This window comes from Mus musculus, chromosome 9, assembly GCF_000001635.26.
Source record: "Mus musculus strain C57BL/6J chromosome 9, GRCm38.p6 C57BL/6J".
Taxonomy (NCBI): domain Eukaryota; kingdom Metazoa; phylum Chordata; class Mammalia; order Rodentia; family Muridae; genus Mus; species Mus musculus.
Window position 1 is genome coordinate 63029604 of NC_000075.6, and position 18170 is coordinate 63047773.

Sequence of the window (18170 nt, forward strand, 5' to 3'; positions counted from 1 at the left end):
CGGGTGCTGGGATCAAAGGTAAGTGCTACTACTAGGATCTAATCATGTAATCCATCTCATCAATGTGCTAATCTGCTTTCATCTTTAATAAATGATGAGATGGTTATAAAGGGTGAAGCTCTTTGATATATAAATATATATATATATATACACATAATATATATGTACATAAATACACACATATATGTGTGTATGTCTCAAATAATTGTTTGAGTATGTTTTCTACTCTGTGTGTGTATATGTATTCAGTGTGTATGTGTGTGTATGTACTGTGTGTGTGTTTACTTATGTGTACTCCTGTCAATTCCTGTATGCCATGGTACACGTGTGGAAGTCAGAGGACAATCTCCAGGCTAGTTCTTATCTTTCCTGCATCTTGCTTGAATCAGAGTCTCTTGTTATTCATTGGCATATATCCTAGCATATATCCTAGGCTAGCTAGCTCAGAGCTGCTGGGAATTCTGTCTCTACTTCCTATCCTATCATAGCTGGGCTGGGATTACAGATGCACCCTGCTATGTCAGGCTTTATGTGGGTTCTAGGTCTGGGAGGACCAGGTGGAGGGCAATTCGGAGAGAGGGGAAGAAGAGGAAGAAAAGAAGGAGGAGGAGGAGGAGGAGTCGTCTCTGAACCTTTGGGATCCTGGCAGTTGCCATGACCTTACAGGTAGACCTGAGGGCAGCTGTTCTCATCCAGCTGTGTCCTATGTCCCACACTAGGCAGTTGTATGCAGTTCATTTGTCTCTTCCTGGACTAGCTGGGCTCTATCTAAAGTATAACAAAGGCGTGAGAATGCCACAGAGCTTTTCTCACTTCCAACCGAGTACAGGGGCTCCCCCTTTTCCGTGGACCTGTGTTTATGTTTTTAGTACAGTCAGTCATAGCTAGAAAGTAATCAATGGACAATTCATGTGATAAGCAATTCATAAATTAGAAATAGCTGTTATTATAGTCTACCATTTCATCATTCTAATTTATCATTAGTTATTATTTCCAATTTCTTACCGTTACTTTTATTTAATGTATAATTAAACTTTATCTTAATTGTATATGCACAGGAAAAATAGGATACAGTGTGTAAGTCCAGAGTTATGGGGGATCCCAGGCACCTGCTCGGTGCCCCGATGATGGGGCATCGTGTAAACTTCCCTGTAAGTTGCCTTAAGTTACTTAGAGCTTCTAGAGCGCCAAAAGATGATTACACCAAGTCTTGGACTCATCCTAGGCTCAGAGAAGGTTAGGCTACCATTCGTTCTGAGCTGCAGGAACCTTCATCTGTGGACTTCTGACTGTTGGTCCTCTGGGAGAGGTGAGATAATGTGGTGGCTGCCTTCTCCAAGGGTCTGAGGCCGGACCAGAACACCTGCTCCGCAGGCCAGGTGAGCTTCATCTTAGGGCGCAAATCAGTCCAGCCAGCCCTTACAGGCAGTGCCCCAGGAGGATGGAAGATGTTTTTTTGGGGGAAAGTGCTCCTAGTAATATTTTTGCATTTATGGGGAGCTATTTTTCTGAGCATTTTACAGTCCATTGAGCTGAGTCATCGACCTCCTGTGGGTAATTGCCCTGTTTATAACCAACAGCTCCTTTTGAGGATTAGGAAGCCTGAGGCCCAGCCCACTCCTCAGCGGCTTCCCCTGTGGGATCACAGTCCTCCAGTGCGAAGGGGGCCCTCCAGCACCCCATGCTCTTCCCTGATACTTTCTGAAACCACCTGGATCCACCTCAGAGACACTTTGAGAGCAAGCTCATTTCCTTAGGCCGGAGCAGCAGCTGTTCACTTTTCCACCCATCCTGTCCCTCTCTGCAGCATCTTTGGAGCCAAAACTAGACGCTCGGCTCGGGAGGAGGGGGCAGGGGCGGGGGCTCTGTGCAGCACTGAAAAGCATTTAAAGCTTGCGTATGAAATGCGATTTTTCTCAAAGAGTTTGAGGGTGTGGACCAAGAAGTGAAACCCTCCCCAGGGTTCTCCATTGCACAACTCAGTCCTACTTGGGGCCCTGCCAGTTCCTCACTCTGTGTCCCAGCTCCCTGCTCCTTTGTGAAGCTTCCTCTTTATACGTTGTGCTACCAATCTGCCTTGCAAACCTCTCTACTCTCAAGATGGCCCGAGTTTTCAAAGGCGGGGTTTGATCTCACCTGGAACTGTCTTGTCTCATACTCTGCAATCATTCTTATTTGTTTACATTGTTAACTCCTTCTTCTCCGACTTTCTCCACACACACCCCACTTTATGGTCACGTGTAGCCCAGGCTGGCCATGAACTGAACTCAGTATGTAGCCAAGGTTAACTGAATCTCCTCGATTCTACCATTTCTCAAGTGTTTGGATTACAGACCTGACTACTACACTCACCATTTAAAAAAATTATTTATTTTTATTATTTTTATATTTTATATGTGTGTTTGTCTGAATGTGGTAGCTACATGCATGTGAGTACGGGTGTCAAGAAGGCCAGAATTAAGTCCTCTGGAACCAGCAGTTGTGAGCCACTTAACAGGGTGCTGGAATTGAATGCCAATCTTCTCCAAAAGCAGTACCCACTCCTAACTGATGAGCCATCTCTCTCTCTCTCTCTCTCTCTCTCTTTTTAAGCTCTGGCTGTCCTAGAACTCACTTTGTAGACCAGGCAGGCTTTGAACTCAGAAATCCACCTGCCTCTGCCTCCCAAGTGCTGGGATTAAAGGCATGCGCCACCACGCCCGGCTGAGCCATCTCTTTTGATTTTCTTCCCTGCCTGGAAGTCTTCCTACTGTGTCACCATGACAGGTTGAAGCCGGAGGAGAGTATTGGATCCTCTGGAACTAGAGTCGCAGATGGTTATGAGCTGCCATGTGGGTGCTGGGGCACTGAACCCAGGTCCTCTGGAAGAGCAGCTGGTGCTCTTAAACACTGAGCCATCCATCTCTCCAGCCACAGCAATACCATTCTTGAAGTTAGAATTGTTTATTTGGAATGATGTCCAGAGAGCAGGTGAGACGACCAGATGGGACGTGTAGCTGTGTCCCACATTAACCTATGAATATTTAGGTATGCTTCCCTTTACCTGAAGCACTGAGAAGTGAGTTAGGAAATGCTCTACTGCTAAGATACATCCCCAGCCCTTAGGTGGCTCTTCATTTTTATGATTAACCAGCAGAGTGTGTGTGTGTGTGTGTGTGTGTGTGTGTGTGTGTGTTTATACATGTGTGTATGGGTATACTGTGTCTGTGTATTATGTGTGCATGTGTATATATTATATATGTATATCTTGTGTGAGTATGTGTGTATTGTGTGTATCTGAATATGTGTGTGTGTGTGTGTTGTATGTATATGTACATGAGTGTGTATGAGTATGTATTGTGTGTATATGGGTATGCACAATTGTCAGATCCAGAGCCTCTCAATGCTAGGCAACTCCTCTACCACTGAGCCTAGCCCCCATCTCTAGTAGATAATGTTTAAGTCAGACACACACATACCTATCCAATTGGCCAAATTTCTAGTTTAAAGCCTTAAAACCAAATAAAGCTTGCAAACACCTCCCATTTGGCCAATGCTGGTTTTAAAACGGGAGTTTGAACTCCTTTAGGCTCGTTCTCAATTAGCCACAGTCCCCACTACTCCCTGTTGCTGTACACTCAGGCTGAGTCATTCATTTATGTTATTAGGATTGCTCCAGTAAGCATCTATGTTTGCATCAACTCTGACAAGTCCCCATGGAAGAAGAAAAGCTTTTTCTAATTGTCCTCGCCTCAGTACTGTGTGTTATCAGCTGCTTTGGGCTTGAGATCTGTTCCTCCTTCCTCCTTCTGCCTTGAAAGATGCATTGCTTTACTTATTATTTTTATGTGTATGCCTGCATGAGTTTATGTGTACCATGTGCACGCAGGAGCCCAGAGAAGCAAGAAGAAGAAGGTGCTGCATCCCCTAGAACTGGAGTCATAGGTGGGTGTGAACTGTCACACAGGTGCTAAGAACTCCACTTGGGTCCTCTATAAAAGGAGTTGGTGCTCCTAACCACTGAGGCAGCTGTCAGACCCCTTCTGTTTTTAGAACATTCTCCCTCCGTCCTGTTGGGATTCTTGTTTTCCTTACTCAGTTGCCCAGGCCTTAAATGTTACTCTCCTAATTGTACAAATGCACAGTCATCATTTTGAAACTGAGGCTCTGGATGTGGCTTAGCTGGTAGAGTGCTCGCCTAGCATTCTTGAAGCCTTGGCTTTCATCCCCAGCACCACCTAAACCTGATGTGGTGGCTCACATCTATGATCCTAGCGTTCAGGAGTAGAGAGAAAGAGCAGGAGTTCAAGGTCATCTCTGATGATACAAGCAAGTGCAAGACCAGCCTTGGACACAAAGGAGCCTATCTCGAACAAACTCTGAAGCCAGCTCTTGGGTTGAGAAAATGTGGGTGACACTGTGTCCCATGATAGAGCTAGACAGTGAGCGGACTCAGCTTTGGACAGACCTGACATTGTCTTTTCAGAGAAATAAAAAAAGGCTAATCTGAAATTTCTTCACTAGGATTTGGGTGATGCCCAAAATTGAGGGCCTTGGAGGATCCAGGTCAAGTTAACCTGAGGTTGGGCGCATGGTGTCCCCCATATTCCTTTCCACGACCTGGAAGATCACATCGCTCCTTCCAGGTAAGCCATTTCTACACAGGCAGGGACCCATGACCCGTGACTCTGAGCAGCCAGTACAGTTCTTATGGGAAGTTAGTCATCACCAAGGAGCAGGCCTCCTACCACAGGTGTGGTGGGAAATAAGTGGGAAGAATAACCAAAGACCTGGATTCTGGTTTCAATCCTGACGTTAACTCAGCTATCTGGGGCTTGGGGGGGCCCACGGTGGGAGCACCTGAACTACAAAGAAGCAATAGTCACATCCTAGTCTGGGTTCAGACTGGGCTCTACACAACCGTGTCCTGCCCTCCTGTGAATAAAACATGGAGGAGCTTCAAGCCCTGTAAGCTGTCCCTTCTGTACCAGTGGAACCATAAACAGGACTGCAGCCAGTGTGACTGTCACACTTCTGATGGTGTAGGGACATGTGCTGAAACAGTGAGGTGAGTATGGCCTGGTCACCTGCAGAAGTAAGGAGCTTCTTGGAAAAGGAGTTGATGGCCTTCATTATAAAGTGTTCCACAGACGCTGTTCCTCGTGTGTGTGTGTGTGTGTGTGTGTGTGTGTGTGTGTGTGTGTGTACATGTATGTGTTTGTGTGTGTACACATATGTGTTCATGTATGTATATGTATATGCATGTATGTGTGCACTTGTGTGTAAGCATGCATATGTGCATGTACCTGCAGAGACCACAGATCATCCCTGAATGCTGCTGCCCAGATGCTATCCCTGGTTGGTTGTTTTTTTTTTTTTTCTGACAGGGTCCCTTTCTGGCCTGGAACTCACCAAGCAGACTATCCAGTGGCAGTAACAGTGACTCCCATGGATTTATCTGTCTCTGCCTCTTCAGTGCTGGAATTGCAATTACCTGCCACCATAGTTGGCCTTTTAAAAAACATGGGTTCTAGAAGTTGAACTCGGGTCCTTGTGTTGCAAGGCAAGCTTGCCTTCTCCCCAGCACAACTACTATCAATAGTAACAGCAGGAAGAGGTGCCCAGCAGTGGTTGTTTGGGACAGGGTCTTCACATGGCAGGAGGTTTGGGAGAGCAGTTCGTCACAGGGAATCCAACACTGACCCTTGTACCCTGACCCCCGATCTCCCCATTATGACCCAGTTTAGGCTAGCCTTTTAAAAGCTCCTAGAAATATTTCATCACTATAATTACAGGCAAGACTCCCTATGTCATAAGAGCTGGTGGAAAGGACAATTAACCAAGGCACATAATTGAAGGGTATATAAAAATATCCGGTAGTGGATGGAGGCCTTCCTGTTGGACACTCTCCCCAGAACCCAAGGGCAGAGATAGGAATGCACAGCTCTTAGGCAGGAGGATGATGAACACTTTATTATAAAACAGGAGTGAGGTGTCTGTGGGTAAGGGAGGCTTCCGGTGCCTCCTGTGTGGACTGAGTCACTCCCTCCCTCTCTCTCCTACTCAGGAGGTTCTCCATGCTGTGGCCCCATTTGAAGAGTCTGCTAATCATGAGATAGGAGGGAACATTTGGAATAGAGACAGTGTGACTCCTGTCACTGAGCAGAACAATGAAGAGTTCAAAAATAGTAGTATCTGCTAGTGGAAAGCCAATAAACATATAATTTTCAGGTAATTACTAGCATATAATTAGCTCTCTGCTTTTTCATATGCTCTGGCAGAAACGGAATTGGAGAGCCACAGGGACATAGCTGAGTTCAGTACATCCCAGAGCAGAAAGGAAGTTCGGTGGGTGTTGTCGTTATTGTAGTTGTCCTCCTCCTCCTCCTCCTCCTCCTCCTCTTCCTCCTCCTCCTCCTCCTCCTCCTCCTCCTTCTTCTTCTTCTCTTCCTCCTCCTCCTTCTCCTCCTCCTCTTCCTCCTCTTCCTCCTTCTCCTCCTCCTCCTTTTCCTCCTTCTTCTTCTCCTCCTCCTCTTCTTGTTCCTCTTCCTCCTCCTTCTTCTTCTATTCCTCCTCTTTCTCCTTCTCCCTCTTCTTCCTTTCCCAGGCAGAAATTGAGGGTCAGAGTGCCCCAAAGCTGGAGGAGCCCATGTCCATGACCCTCCAACTGGTAAGTATGGCTGTAAGGTTATTGGAACCAATTCAAGACCTACAGAATGAGCATCTGGACTTCCCTCCAGCCCTTTAGTCCTCCACGCGTCTGCTCCTCTTGCCTTCAGTACCCTTGTATAAGATAATAGACCTCAACTCAGTGGTGCTCCTTAGTACATCCAGGGGGGCAGGAAGTGCAGAGTGGGGAGATCTCAGGTGTCACTGCGAAGATGAGTGGTAAAGCTCAAGTCTACTAGGCAAAATCTCATCCCATGGTGTCAGGCTCTTGTTATCATACTGGGATCCATAATCAGGCAAACTTTATAGGAAAAGAATCTTGCAGTTTTGGAGGCTGAGAGTACAAATGGTGTGCTGTGGGCTCTGAGCCTGGGGTCGATGGCCCATGGTGGGGCAGGAGCAGAGGGATGATTATGTATTGAGCCAGGAAGCAGAGAGGGAGAGGGAGGCATAGTCATTTCCAAATAACCCTTTCCAATGGTGGACAGCGGAGGGCAGAAGACAGATCATGGACCATGAACAGAAGAAGAAAGAATACATCTTGAGCTAAGAAGCAGAGGGGGAGGCAGTGGTCTTGTTCATTTTTCTGACACCCTTCTCCCCAAAACTACCAAAGAGTCCCACAAGACTTGCCTCACAGTGTTGCCCAAAGGGCCTTCTGCTAGGGACCATCTCTTGAAGGTCCTAACGCTTCCCAATGTCATTACTCCAGGGACTGAACCTCTCTGGTTGCTTGAAGCTTGGGAGGACATTCAAATAGTGCTGAAATTAGAACACTTGGCATTAATTTTATTTCTCTCATTGGGTTTTTGTTGAGTTTCATATGAGGAGTAATGAGATGGAGTTCATGGAAGGTAGCCAGAACACACCTAAGGTCAGTGCCAAAAACCTGTGGCTAATACATAGATAGGGCAGGAAGGCATGTCATTAGCAGTAGCCTGTGCATGTTGACTGGCTGTCATCAGCTGCCTTTTGCTTGCTCTTCAGTGCTGATGGATGGCCCTAGGACCTTGGAGTTGGAAATAGAAAATTTCAGCAATATATGAGAGAGTACCTACCAAGCAGACACACAGAGAGAGTACATTTGCAATATATCTGCAGTATTAAATTTTCATAGGGAGAGTAACAGGGTGCAGGGAGTCCAAGAGAGCTATTTAGGAGAGGCAATAAAAGATGAAAAAAAATTGTTCTTAGATGATTCTAAGATTCTAAGAGTTCTGGTCTGTAGATTCTATAGGTCCATGGCTGAGCGTTGCTCTGTGGCCTGGTATCCACCCAACTCAGTCATGTCAGAGAGTAAGACTGGGGAGGCTCCTTAGCTGTTCTGAAAGGAGGAATGCAAACACAGATGAATCATCTTTGCAGAGGAAGAGAAGGTGACCAGTTTGACCAGTGTCTTAATTAGCTTCCTCCTGAAAAGAGAGCCTGAGGTGAACTTGGGTGTTTTCATGTTGTCCTGGGATGCAGGAGAGAGGAGCAGGCCCAGTGAGCCAGGGCAGGAGAACTAGCCAGCGAGGAATGTGCTACTCTCATGGAAGAGGGACGTCAGCCCTGCTGGGGCATCTCAAAGGAGTCCGAGGCAATGGATCTCAGGATGTTTGAAGGGATGCTATGATTGGGGGTACCTAGCCAAGAAGTATTGGGTTCGAGTTCTCTGACTGTTCTGCCGAATGCCCTGAAGGCTGACTTGTGTGTCATACCTCTCTCCCTCCCTTGCCAGGAGGTCACTTCTGGGTACATGTCGGAGACTTTAGCAGGAGTTTGTGGAGAGGAAGTGTTGTGTGAGACTTTTCCGAGGGAGAACAAATCTCTATTCACCCCAGATTGGGGACCAAAGGGATGATATTCGCAAACATGGTAAAGCAATGCGTATTATTTCAGGAATATGGATGAGGGGTTTCTTATAGGACGAAGGATGAGTCAGAAGCAGCTGCATCATCCATGCCTTCTACACATGGCCGATGACTCATGACATCTGCATCCCTGGAGCTCTCTGCATGACAGGGCAGGTTGCTCAACAGGTCAGCTGATTGGAGAGTCCCACCACCCCCAACAGTGGTTTACTGCTTTCATAACTGGGGGGGGGGGGGGGAATATTGCAAATCTTGTGAGTTTTAGGAACTTCCTGACATTTATGTGCTGTTTTCTCCCCGAATTGTATGACCCTTCCCAGTCCTTATTGCAGGGACTACTTGAATTCAGATGCAATGCTACCTGACAGGAAGAGAGCATGATCAGGTATTTCTTGTTTGCTCTATCCCTACTGATGTGGCTGGCTTTAGCAGTAGCTACCTCTCTCTATTATTACACAGCTCCTGTTAGGAACTCCTTTCTTTCTGGATCTAACTTATGTTGGGTTCCAGCAACAATACAGACATAAAATTCTCTCTGTTTTTCCCTCCCTCCCTCCCTCCCTCCCTCCCTCCCTCCCTCCCTCCCTCCCTCCCTCCCTCCCTCCCTCTGATGCCGGACTCTGAGTGTCTCATCATCCCTTCTTGACATCCAACACTCTGCTCGTATTTCCATGAATGTCTCTTTCTTTCAGGTATTTTCATTTGAACCATCTGAGGTAAAGTTTGGTTCTTATTTGGTGCTGATTCTTTTTTTTTTCTTTTTCTTTATTTTTTTATTTAAATATTTTTTATTAGGTATTTTCCTCAATTACATTTCCAATGCTATCCCAAAAGTTCCCCATACCCTCCCCCCCACTCCCCTACCCACCCATTCCCACTTTTTGGCCCTGGCATTCCCCTGTACTGGGGCATATAAAGTTTGCATGTCCAATGGCCTCTCTTTCCAGTGATGGCCGACTAGGTCATCTTTTGATACATATGCAGCTAGAGTCAAGAGCTCCAGGCTACTGGTTAGTTCATATTGTTGTTCCACGTATAGGGTTGCAGTTCTCTTTAGCTCCTTGGATACTTTCTCTAGTTCCTCCATTGGGGGCCCTGTGATCCATCCAATAGCTGACTGTGAGCATCCACTTCTGTGTTTGCTAGGCCCCGGCCTAGTCTCACAAGAGACAGCTATATCAGGGTCCTTTCAGCAAACTCTTGCTAGTGTATGCAATGGTGTTCGATGCTGATTCTAAGGGTGCCTTATACTCCAGGATTCAGGAGGGCCCTTTATACTTTTCCTTCTATTAAGAAGGACTCCATGTTTGTCATGTGACAACCCACGTTATGGTGAAAGCAACTGACAAAGATTCAGGTCAAGGATGAGGGAATTCAAGCCATGTCTCAGCAAGGCCATAGCACATAAAAGAGGAGGCAGGCGATTTTGACCATTAGTGACCTTGTCAATCAGGAACCTGAGAGGGGGCTCCTGTCCGGCAAGTCAGCCATCAAGTTTTATTTGATGAAAAACTAAAAAAGAGATGTCAGGCTTAAAATTAAATCAAAATTTATCAAATTTTAACTGTCAATCATGGCTTTTGTTATTAATGATTAAAATTTGAATCACACATTAAGATATTTGCAAGTTATACATTTCAAACTATAATGGATCTCTAGTAAATTACATTTTATACAAAGAGCATTGGTTGGAATGGATGGAAGTTCCTTCCCTGGGCTTCCTTGTCCTTTTCTGTTTGGTAAAATCATTTTGATTCGCCATCTTACTAGTTTAAAGAAGCTATGATGGAATATGCTTGTAATCCCAGCACTTGGAGGCTAAGGCAGAAAGATCATGAATTGAAGATCAACCTGGGAAGTTTAGAAAGAAAGAGAAGAGAAGGAAGAGAAAATGAAGGGAAAGAAGGAAGGGGAGGGAGTGAAGAAGGGAGGGTAGGAGGGAGGGAGGTTAGGAAGAAGGGAGGATTTCTTAAGGAGAGAGGAGTTTGGCTCACTGATGGTCAGTTCATTCAGCATGTGTAAGGCCTGGGATTTAACCCTTATCACTGAAGAAAATAATTAAGGAGGCTAAGACTTCTTGTTGGGAACACACCCTGCGGATGTGGATGGCACAGCTTTTTCTTAACTTGCTAGACCAGTGCTCTTGTGCAGCAGTTCTCCAGAGCCCTTCATCCCACCTCCAGGTCTGTTCTCTTCACAAACACTCCTAAGCCACAAAGATTTCCCCTTTTTTCTCCTTCAGCACTCAGGATTTAAACATTTTTATTTATTATTATTGTGTGTACCTGTGCACATGAAGGTGGCAAGCATGCTGTGATAATGCATGTGGAGGTCAGAGGACAATTTACTGGAGGTAATTCCCTCATTCCACCTTTATATGGTTCCAAGGATCAAACTTCAGTTGTCAGACATGCAGGGTAAACACCTTTGCTTGCTGAGCCATCTTGCTGGTCCAGCACTGAGGATTTAAATAATACAGTTTGCCATCTGCAAGTATGCCTTTTGTTTTCTAATTGCTTCATAGGCCTGTCTGTCTGTCTGTCTGTCTTTCCTTCCTTCCTTTTCTTCCTTTCTTCTTCCCTCCCTTCCTCTCTCGTCCCTCCGATCCTTGGGTCTCTGCAGTACTGAAGATCCAACCCAGAGTCTTGTGTATGTTAGGCAAGCTCTGTACCACAAAGCTACAGCTTCAGTCCTGTTGTTTCTTATATTTTTCAATGAAACAAGAAATTATCCTGGGAACATAGGCCATTGTGTGCCTAGAACAAGAGCACGTTCGTAGATGTTCCCAGTCCACTCAACAAACGTCTAATGAGCACCTACTGTGTGCTTTGCATAGCACTGGCTTCAAGCAATAAAGATGATGCAGATAAGCTCCAGATCTTTGCAGAACTCAGAATCTAGAGAGGGTGAGATACTTTTTAATGTATAGCTCTAGAATGTTCTTTATGAAAACAGCTCAAATGAAGTACTGAGCATGCTCTGAAAGAGAAGAGGGCTGGGGTCTCCTGTAGATGCTGAAGAATGAGGAGAAGTTTCCAGAAAGGATGTTCTAGTGATGAGTTACACATGAAAGAAAGACGGGCTGAGCAGTGGGGTGTTTGTGCTTAGTGGGTCATTTGGGGCCTGCAGAATGTGTCATGTCAGAGGTGGGATACTACAAAGCCCCTTTCCAGACTCCTGAAGGTGAGTTCTAGTTTCGCCCTTTCCTTCTCGGACACATCAACCTTGTGAAACATCATTTCCCTGTATCGAAAGTAGGGAGACAGGGGCTAGATGTGGTTCATTTGGTAAAAGTTCTGTGCAGGCATGATAACCTTCGGGCGCAGTGTGTGTGTGTGTGTGTGTGTGTGTGTGTGTGTGTGTGTGTGTGTGTGTGTGTGTGTGTGTATGGGGAAAGAGAATGAGATAGAGAGAATACCACAGTGTGTGGTTTCTACTGCAGCCAGAAGACAGCATTAAATGCATTACAGGGGAAGTTACAGGTGATTGTTAGTGGTTGTTAGTCTGTCTATGTGGATGCTGGAACCTGAACCTGGGTCCTCTGCAAGAGCATCAAGCACTCTTAATTGCTGACTCATCTCTCCAGCTCCTCAATTAGTATTGATTTTCATTTAATTTCTATTTATACAAATTATGCCTTGTAACATTCTTCTTGGAAAGTTGAGCCTTGCGATGGGAGCGAAACTTTTTTTGTAATTTTTTACCTCTTACTCCACTTTCTCCTGCTCACAGAAATGGTGTGTGTGTGTGTGTGTGTGTGTGTGTGTGTGTGTACCCATGTAATCAGATCAGACAACATCTCCCTACATAGCCCCATATTGCTGGCCTTGAACTGGTGACATCTTGCCTTGGCTTTCCATTGCTGTGTTTACAAGGAAGCTACTCTGTAGCAAGAAGACAGTTTTATCCTTTTTCTGCTCCAATTTTCTGCCCCTCCCTCTGCACTTACATATCAGTATTCTCATAGAAAATGAACTCATCTTTATCTTTTGACAGCTAATCTTCTGGATTGTGCCTGGGATTTCCCTTTACAGTCACGATTGCTTTATAAGATGGGCCACGTGTAAATAAGTGTGTGTGTGTGTGTGTGTGTGTGTGTGTGTGTGTGTGTGTGTGTGTGATGGTTTATGAACCCTAAGAGGGAAAGGCGTCACCTGGGAAACATCATTATTGAAACCCTATAACCTTCAGGAGAGTAGAGAGCACACATCAGTATCTTGCAGCTGGTTTTTCTTTCAGATTTATGTGTGAGATTTATTCCTACCACCTTTTTGGGCTGCCAGGACAGTTACCTCAGGCGAGAGGCTGTGTGTGCAAGACAGCAAGTTAAAGATCACCTCCAAGGTCCACACTAAAGATTTCCCCGGGAGGAGTGAATACCCAGGGTCACATAGCAGGGGAGAAGCCTGGCTTTCCGGAGTCCCAGGCCAGTGTTCTTCTTATACCACCGTGCTGGTCCTGCTTTTGCTTAGGAACCCTGCTCACAGGCTGATCTGTGTGCAATCCCCCAGTGGTGAGAGCTTGAGCCTAGCTCAGTCCTGTATGCACACACACACACACACACACACACACACACACACACACACACACAGACAGACACACAGAGCTGCTGAGCAGAGCGCAGAGCAGGTTTCTTGGAGAGAGTCGAGGCTGAGTAGACTGTGTTAGACAAAGGCCAGAGAGGAAGGGAATTCCAAGCACAGCAAATGTGGGAGAAGAAAACAGGGCCAGTTTCAGTGGAGAGGCAGGTTTCAGGGTTCTGGGCAATGCAGGGATAATTGTAGTGGGTCCTGGTCTGGGCTTCCCCCCCTTGCCTGCTGCTGAGAGCAGGTCTGGCTGCCTTCATGAGAGTGTATCTCCCCTGAAGAATGACAGCTGGTCTCAGAGCTGTAAATCTTCTCCATGCCTGGAGAAACCTTGCTGTGTTATAGTAGAGTAGTACATTGTATCCCACGACATCTTATTATGTTAGATTCTCTTGTTTTATGCTGTAATTACATTGCACTACAATACAACATTGTGTTAGACTGCACATACAATAAATACACATATACATATGTACATACATACATATACAATATATTATAAAGGTACACAGTATATCTGAGGAAACAGGCAAACCCACAACAAAGCAAACCTCCCCCTGTCACCCACTCTTTTTTGCTCCCTGGGGATATTGTGTTTTCTCATTTGAAGAGCCAAAATAAATTGTCAATTCAATTCTGTGTGTAATGTGGCTGTGTCAGAAGTGATTTGGCAGCAGGCTCTGGGATGGAGACACCGCAGAGGACCTTGGAGAAGTTATTTTTACCCTAGAGAAAAACGAGACTGTTGCTGCCCCTGACACCATAACTGCTCCCTCCCCCCAAATCTACTGCATCCTCTCTAAATAGTGAGGACATGCCAACTAAAACAACAGGAAGTGAACTGCCCTCTCTCTCCCCCTCAAATTAGTTAATCATTCATAATGATTTTTTTCCTTTTTTTGGTTAGAGTACAAAGTAGTGCATTTCATTATGACATTTCACACACGTGTCTAACTGTGCTTGGTTCATATTCCTTCTCCCCTCCCCCCAGACCACTCCCTGAATGGTCTCCTTCTCCCCCAGATGGATCCCTTTTTACTTTCACATGTATTACAAAATCAGGGTTTGTTTGTTTTTTTTTAATGTGTTTGCGTGTTTTGCCTGCATATATGTATGCACACCACTTGCATGCCTGGTACCAATGGGAGACGAGAAGAGAGCATCAGATCCCATTACAGATGGTTGTGAGCCACCATGTGGTTGCTGGGAATTGAACCCAGGTCCTTTGGAAGAGCAGTCAGTGCTCTTAACCCCTGTGTCTCTCCTGCTCTGTTGTTTGTTTCTTCCTGGTAGACAGTCATCATGCCTGGGGTAAGACAGAAACTCAAAGCATTTCCCTGGGGCTGACAGTGTTGACCCTTCCCTTCCCCAGTCTGTGTTGGCCATTTTTATTTTTTTGGAGATCTGCTGTTCAGCTCATCAGTCTATCAAATGGACTATGTGTTGATAATGATGAGTTTCATTATATTTTCTACAGATTAATCCTCTGTCTGACGTCAAAGTCTTTTCCCCATTCTGTGTGGGCGGTCTCTTCACTCTGGTGTGTTGTTGCTGCTGGCGGCGGTGGTGGTGGCAGTGGTGGTGGTGCAGGCACACTGACTTCCTAATTTCCCATAACCCTCTGTCAATGACTTGGATTATTTCCTGTGCTATCTGAGTCCATTTCAGCATGTCCTTGCCTGCGCCAACTTTTGAGTGTTTCCCCCATCTTTTCTTCTAGCAGTTTCAAAGTTTGGGGACTTGTAATAAGAAGGTCTTAGAGTCATCTTGAATTGGTCTTTGCACAGCACTAGAGATATGGATCTAATTTCATTTTCCTACAGGCAGATATGCAGTTTCCATGATCCCTTAAAATGTACTTATTTTTGCTCTTGTGGATTCAGCCTTGAGCCTGAGCATGCTGGGTGAGCATGCTAATAACCAAGCCCGCCCCCAGCTCTTGTTAGCAAATCCTTGAACTAAGTAAGAACACGTGAGGACTGTGAGAGACAAACTCCAGAACATGTGAAGTAATTACTTGCCTTAAAATGTTCGTACCTTTCCTAGGCAAATGGATGGACCTAAAGGGCATCATCCTGAGTGAGGTAACCCAATCACAAAGGAACTCACACAATATGTACTCACTGATAAGTGGATATTAGCCCAGAAACTTAGGATACCCAAGATATAAGATACAATTTGCTAAACACATGAAACTCAAGAAGAACGAAGACCAAAGTGTGGACACTTTGCCCCTTCTTAGAATTGGGAACAAAACACCCATGGAAGGAGTTACAGAGACAAAGTTTGGAGCTGTGACGAAAGGATGGACCATCTAGAGACTGCCATATCTGGGGATCCATCCCATAATCAGCTTCCAAATGCTGATACCATTGCATACACTAGCAAGATTTTGCTGAAAGGACCCTGATATAGCTGTCTCTTGTGAGACTAGGCCGGGGCCTAGCAAACACAGAAGTGGATGCTCACAGTCAGCTATTGGATGGATCACAGGGCCCCCAATGAAGGAGCTAGAGAAAGTACCCAAGGAGCTAAAGGGATCTGCAACCCTGTAGGTGCAACAACATTATGAACTAACCAGTACCCCGGAGCTCTTGACTCTAGCTGCATATGTATCAAAAGATGGCCTAGTCAGCCATCACTGGAAAGAGAGGCCCATTGGACGTGCAAACTTTATATGCCCCAGTACAGGGGAACGCCAGGGCCAAAAAGTGGGAGTGGGTGGGTAGGGGAGTGGGGGGGAGGGTATGGGGGACTTTTGGGATAGCATTGGAAATGTAAATGAGGAAAATACCTAATAAAAATATTTAAAAAAAATGTTCATCCCTCTGGGCAATAAGTACTACTTCTATGAATGTGCCCAAAGGCAAACCTCTGACGTACTGACTGCTGAATCTGAGTGTCCACTTCAGGATTATTTATCATAGAGGAAAATGAGAAGCGTTAGAAATATCCAGCATGAAGGTCACCGTGAGTCACTTACAGAGCACCTAGCCAGTGACACACACTCCGTGAGCCTTCCAAATGATGTTTACAAATGAGCTTCTGTTTGTTTTGGTTTGGGCTTTTCATATTTTTCAAAAGAGGGCATCAGATCCCCTGGAGCTGGAGTTATGGGAACCAAACTCAGACCACCTGGAAGGGCAGCAAGCTCTACTGAGCCATCTTTCCAGCCCAGAGTTTTCAGAGCTTTGAGTCTCACTATGTAGCCTACCTTGACTGGCCTCAAACTCTCACTTCTCTTGGCTCAGCCTCCGGAGTACGGGGAGTGGCTTCCCGTCCCTGGCTTTACAAGAAGATTTTGGGTCTGTTGTGATGACCCGTGACTGTAATTGTAATCCCGGCACTCAGGAGGCTGAGACAAGAGGATTTCAGACCCCAGTCTTGCTACATGGTAAGTTCTAGATCATCCAGCAAGGGCCAGTCTCAAAAAAAAAAAAAAAAAAAAAGTGTTCCTATGGTTTGTTTATCCCTAAATAATTCAGTATGTTTTTTCTAAAAACAAAGCCTTTTCATACAGTAATAACCAAAATCAAGAAATGGGTAATGATATGATTTCATTATTGAATACACAGACAACATGTCACCATTCTCTCCCAAATGACCTTCAAAGCAAGAGGGAAAATAGATTTGCTAGTATTTCTTCTATTTGTTTGACTCAGTATAATAATCCAGGCTCACACACAGCTCTGGCTCACCGTGTGGTAGCCAAGGAGCATCTCACATCTTCAATCTCCTTCGTCACCTTAGGAATGTGTACATGTTTTGGTGTTAAGGACTGAAGCAGGGCTTTGCACAGGCTAAGCATGTGTTCTGTCACCGAGCTTCATCCCTAACCTTGTCTGGGTACTTTCAAAAGGGCCGTGTGTGTGTGTGTGTGTGTGTGTGTGTGTGTAAAGAGCATCAGATCTCCTGAAGCTGGAGTTACTGGCAGTTGTGAGCTGCCCAGGGTGGGTGGTAGGATCAAACTCAGGTCACCTGAAGAACAATAAATGCTCTTAACCAGAGAGCATCCCCCCAGCCCTCATCTAGGAACCCTGAGTAGCACAAGGCACATATTCAGAAGAATGTCCCTCGGACTGGGCCTGCCGTTTGTGTTTCCTCATGACAGATTCCAGGGACACATTCTTGTCAGATGTGTGAGCAAGGAGATGGGGTATCCTGTTCAGGGGATGCACAACTCCAATTACTTGTTAGGGTGGCTGGTGGCTGCCAGGTTTCTTCATTGTAGACTTATATTATTGTTCCCTCTATAATTAATAAGGACCTTATAGGGAGATGCTTTGAGGTTATTGATTATTCTGTGTCTTGTGAAGATGTGTGTGTGTGTGTGTGTGTGTGTGTGTGTGTGTGTGTGTGTGTGTGTGTGAAGGATCAAACCCAAGGCTTTATGCATGGTACACATACTTTCTCCCACTGAAAGTGTGTTAATGTTTCACACATTAGTTTAGGATTGTTGGTGGCTTAAGATTGACTTTTGTCCTGGAACTCTAGAGATCCACCTGCCTCTGGCCCCTGAGTACTGGGATGAAAGGTGTGCGCCTGGACAGCTTTGTTTTAAAAGACGTACTTACTTATAATTATGTGTATGTTTGTGAGTATGTGCACATGAGTGCAGGTGTCGTCAGAGGCCAGAAGAGCTGTCAGATCCCCTGGAACTGGAGCTGAGAGTCTCTAGTGTGGGTGCTGGGACCTGAACTTGGTCCTCTATAAGAGCAAAACGTTCCCTTAATGCTGAGTTATCTCTTTGGCCTTCCCCCGCCCCTCTCTCTCTTTCTCTCTCTGTCTCTCCGTCTCTCTCTCTTTTTTGTTTTTGTTTTTTGTTTGTTTGTTTTTTTTCAAAACAGGGTTTCTCTGTGTAGCCCTGGCTGTCCTGGAACTCACTGTGTAGACTAGGCTGGCTTTAAACTCAGAAATCTGCCTGTCTCTGCCCCAGAGTGCTGGGATTAAAGGCATGCGCCACCACACCCTGCCTTTCTGTCTGTCTGTCTGTCTGCCTTCCTTTCTACCTTTCTCTTTCTTCCTTTTTTTTTCTTGTACACAAAAACAGAATCTCAAACACACCTCGTGGCACATGCTTTTA

At 45.5% G+C, this 18170-nt stretch overlaps 1 long non-coding RNA gene across 1 annotated transcript in view; it reads left to right on the forward strand.

Annotated features, from left to right (window-relative positions):
• The window catches only part of Gm39354, a 6446-nt gene extending 1232 nt beyond the window's left edge, over window positions 1-5214 (forward strand). The window contains exons 2-3 of the long non-coding RNA XR_870835.2: window positions 3869-3924; window positions 4504-5214. This is a non-coding gene — a long non-coding RNA (predicted gene, 39354). The remainder of the gene's footprint in view (window positions 1-3868; window positions 3925-4503) is intronic.
• Window positions 5215-18170: the final 12956 nt, after the last annotated feature.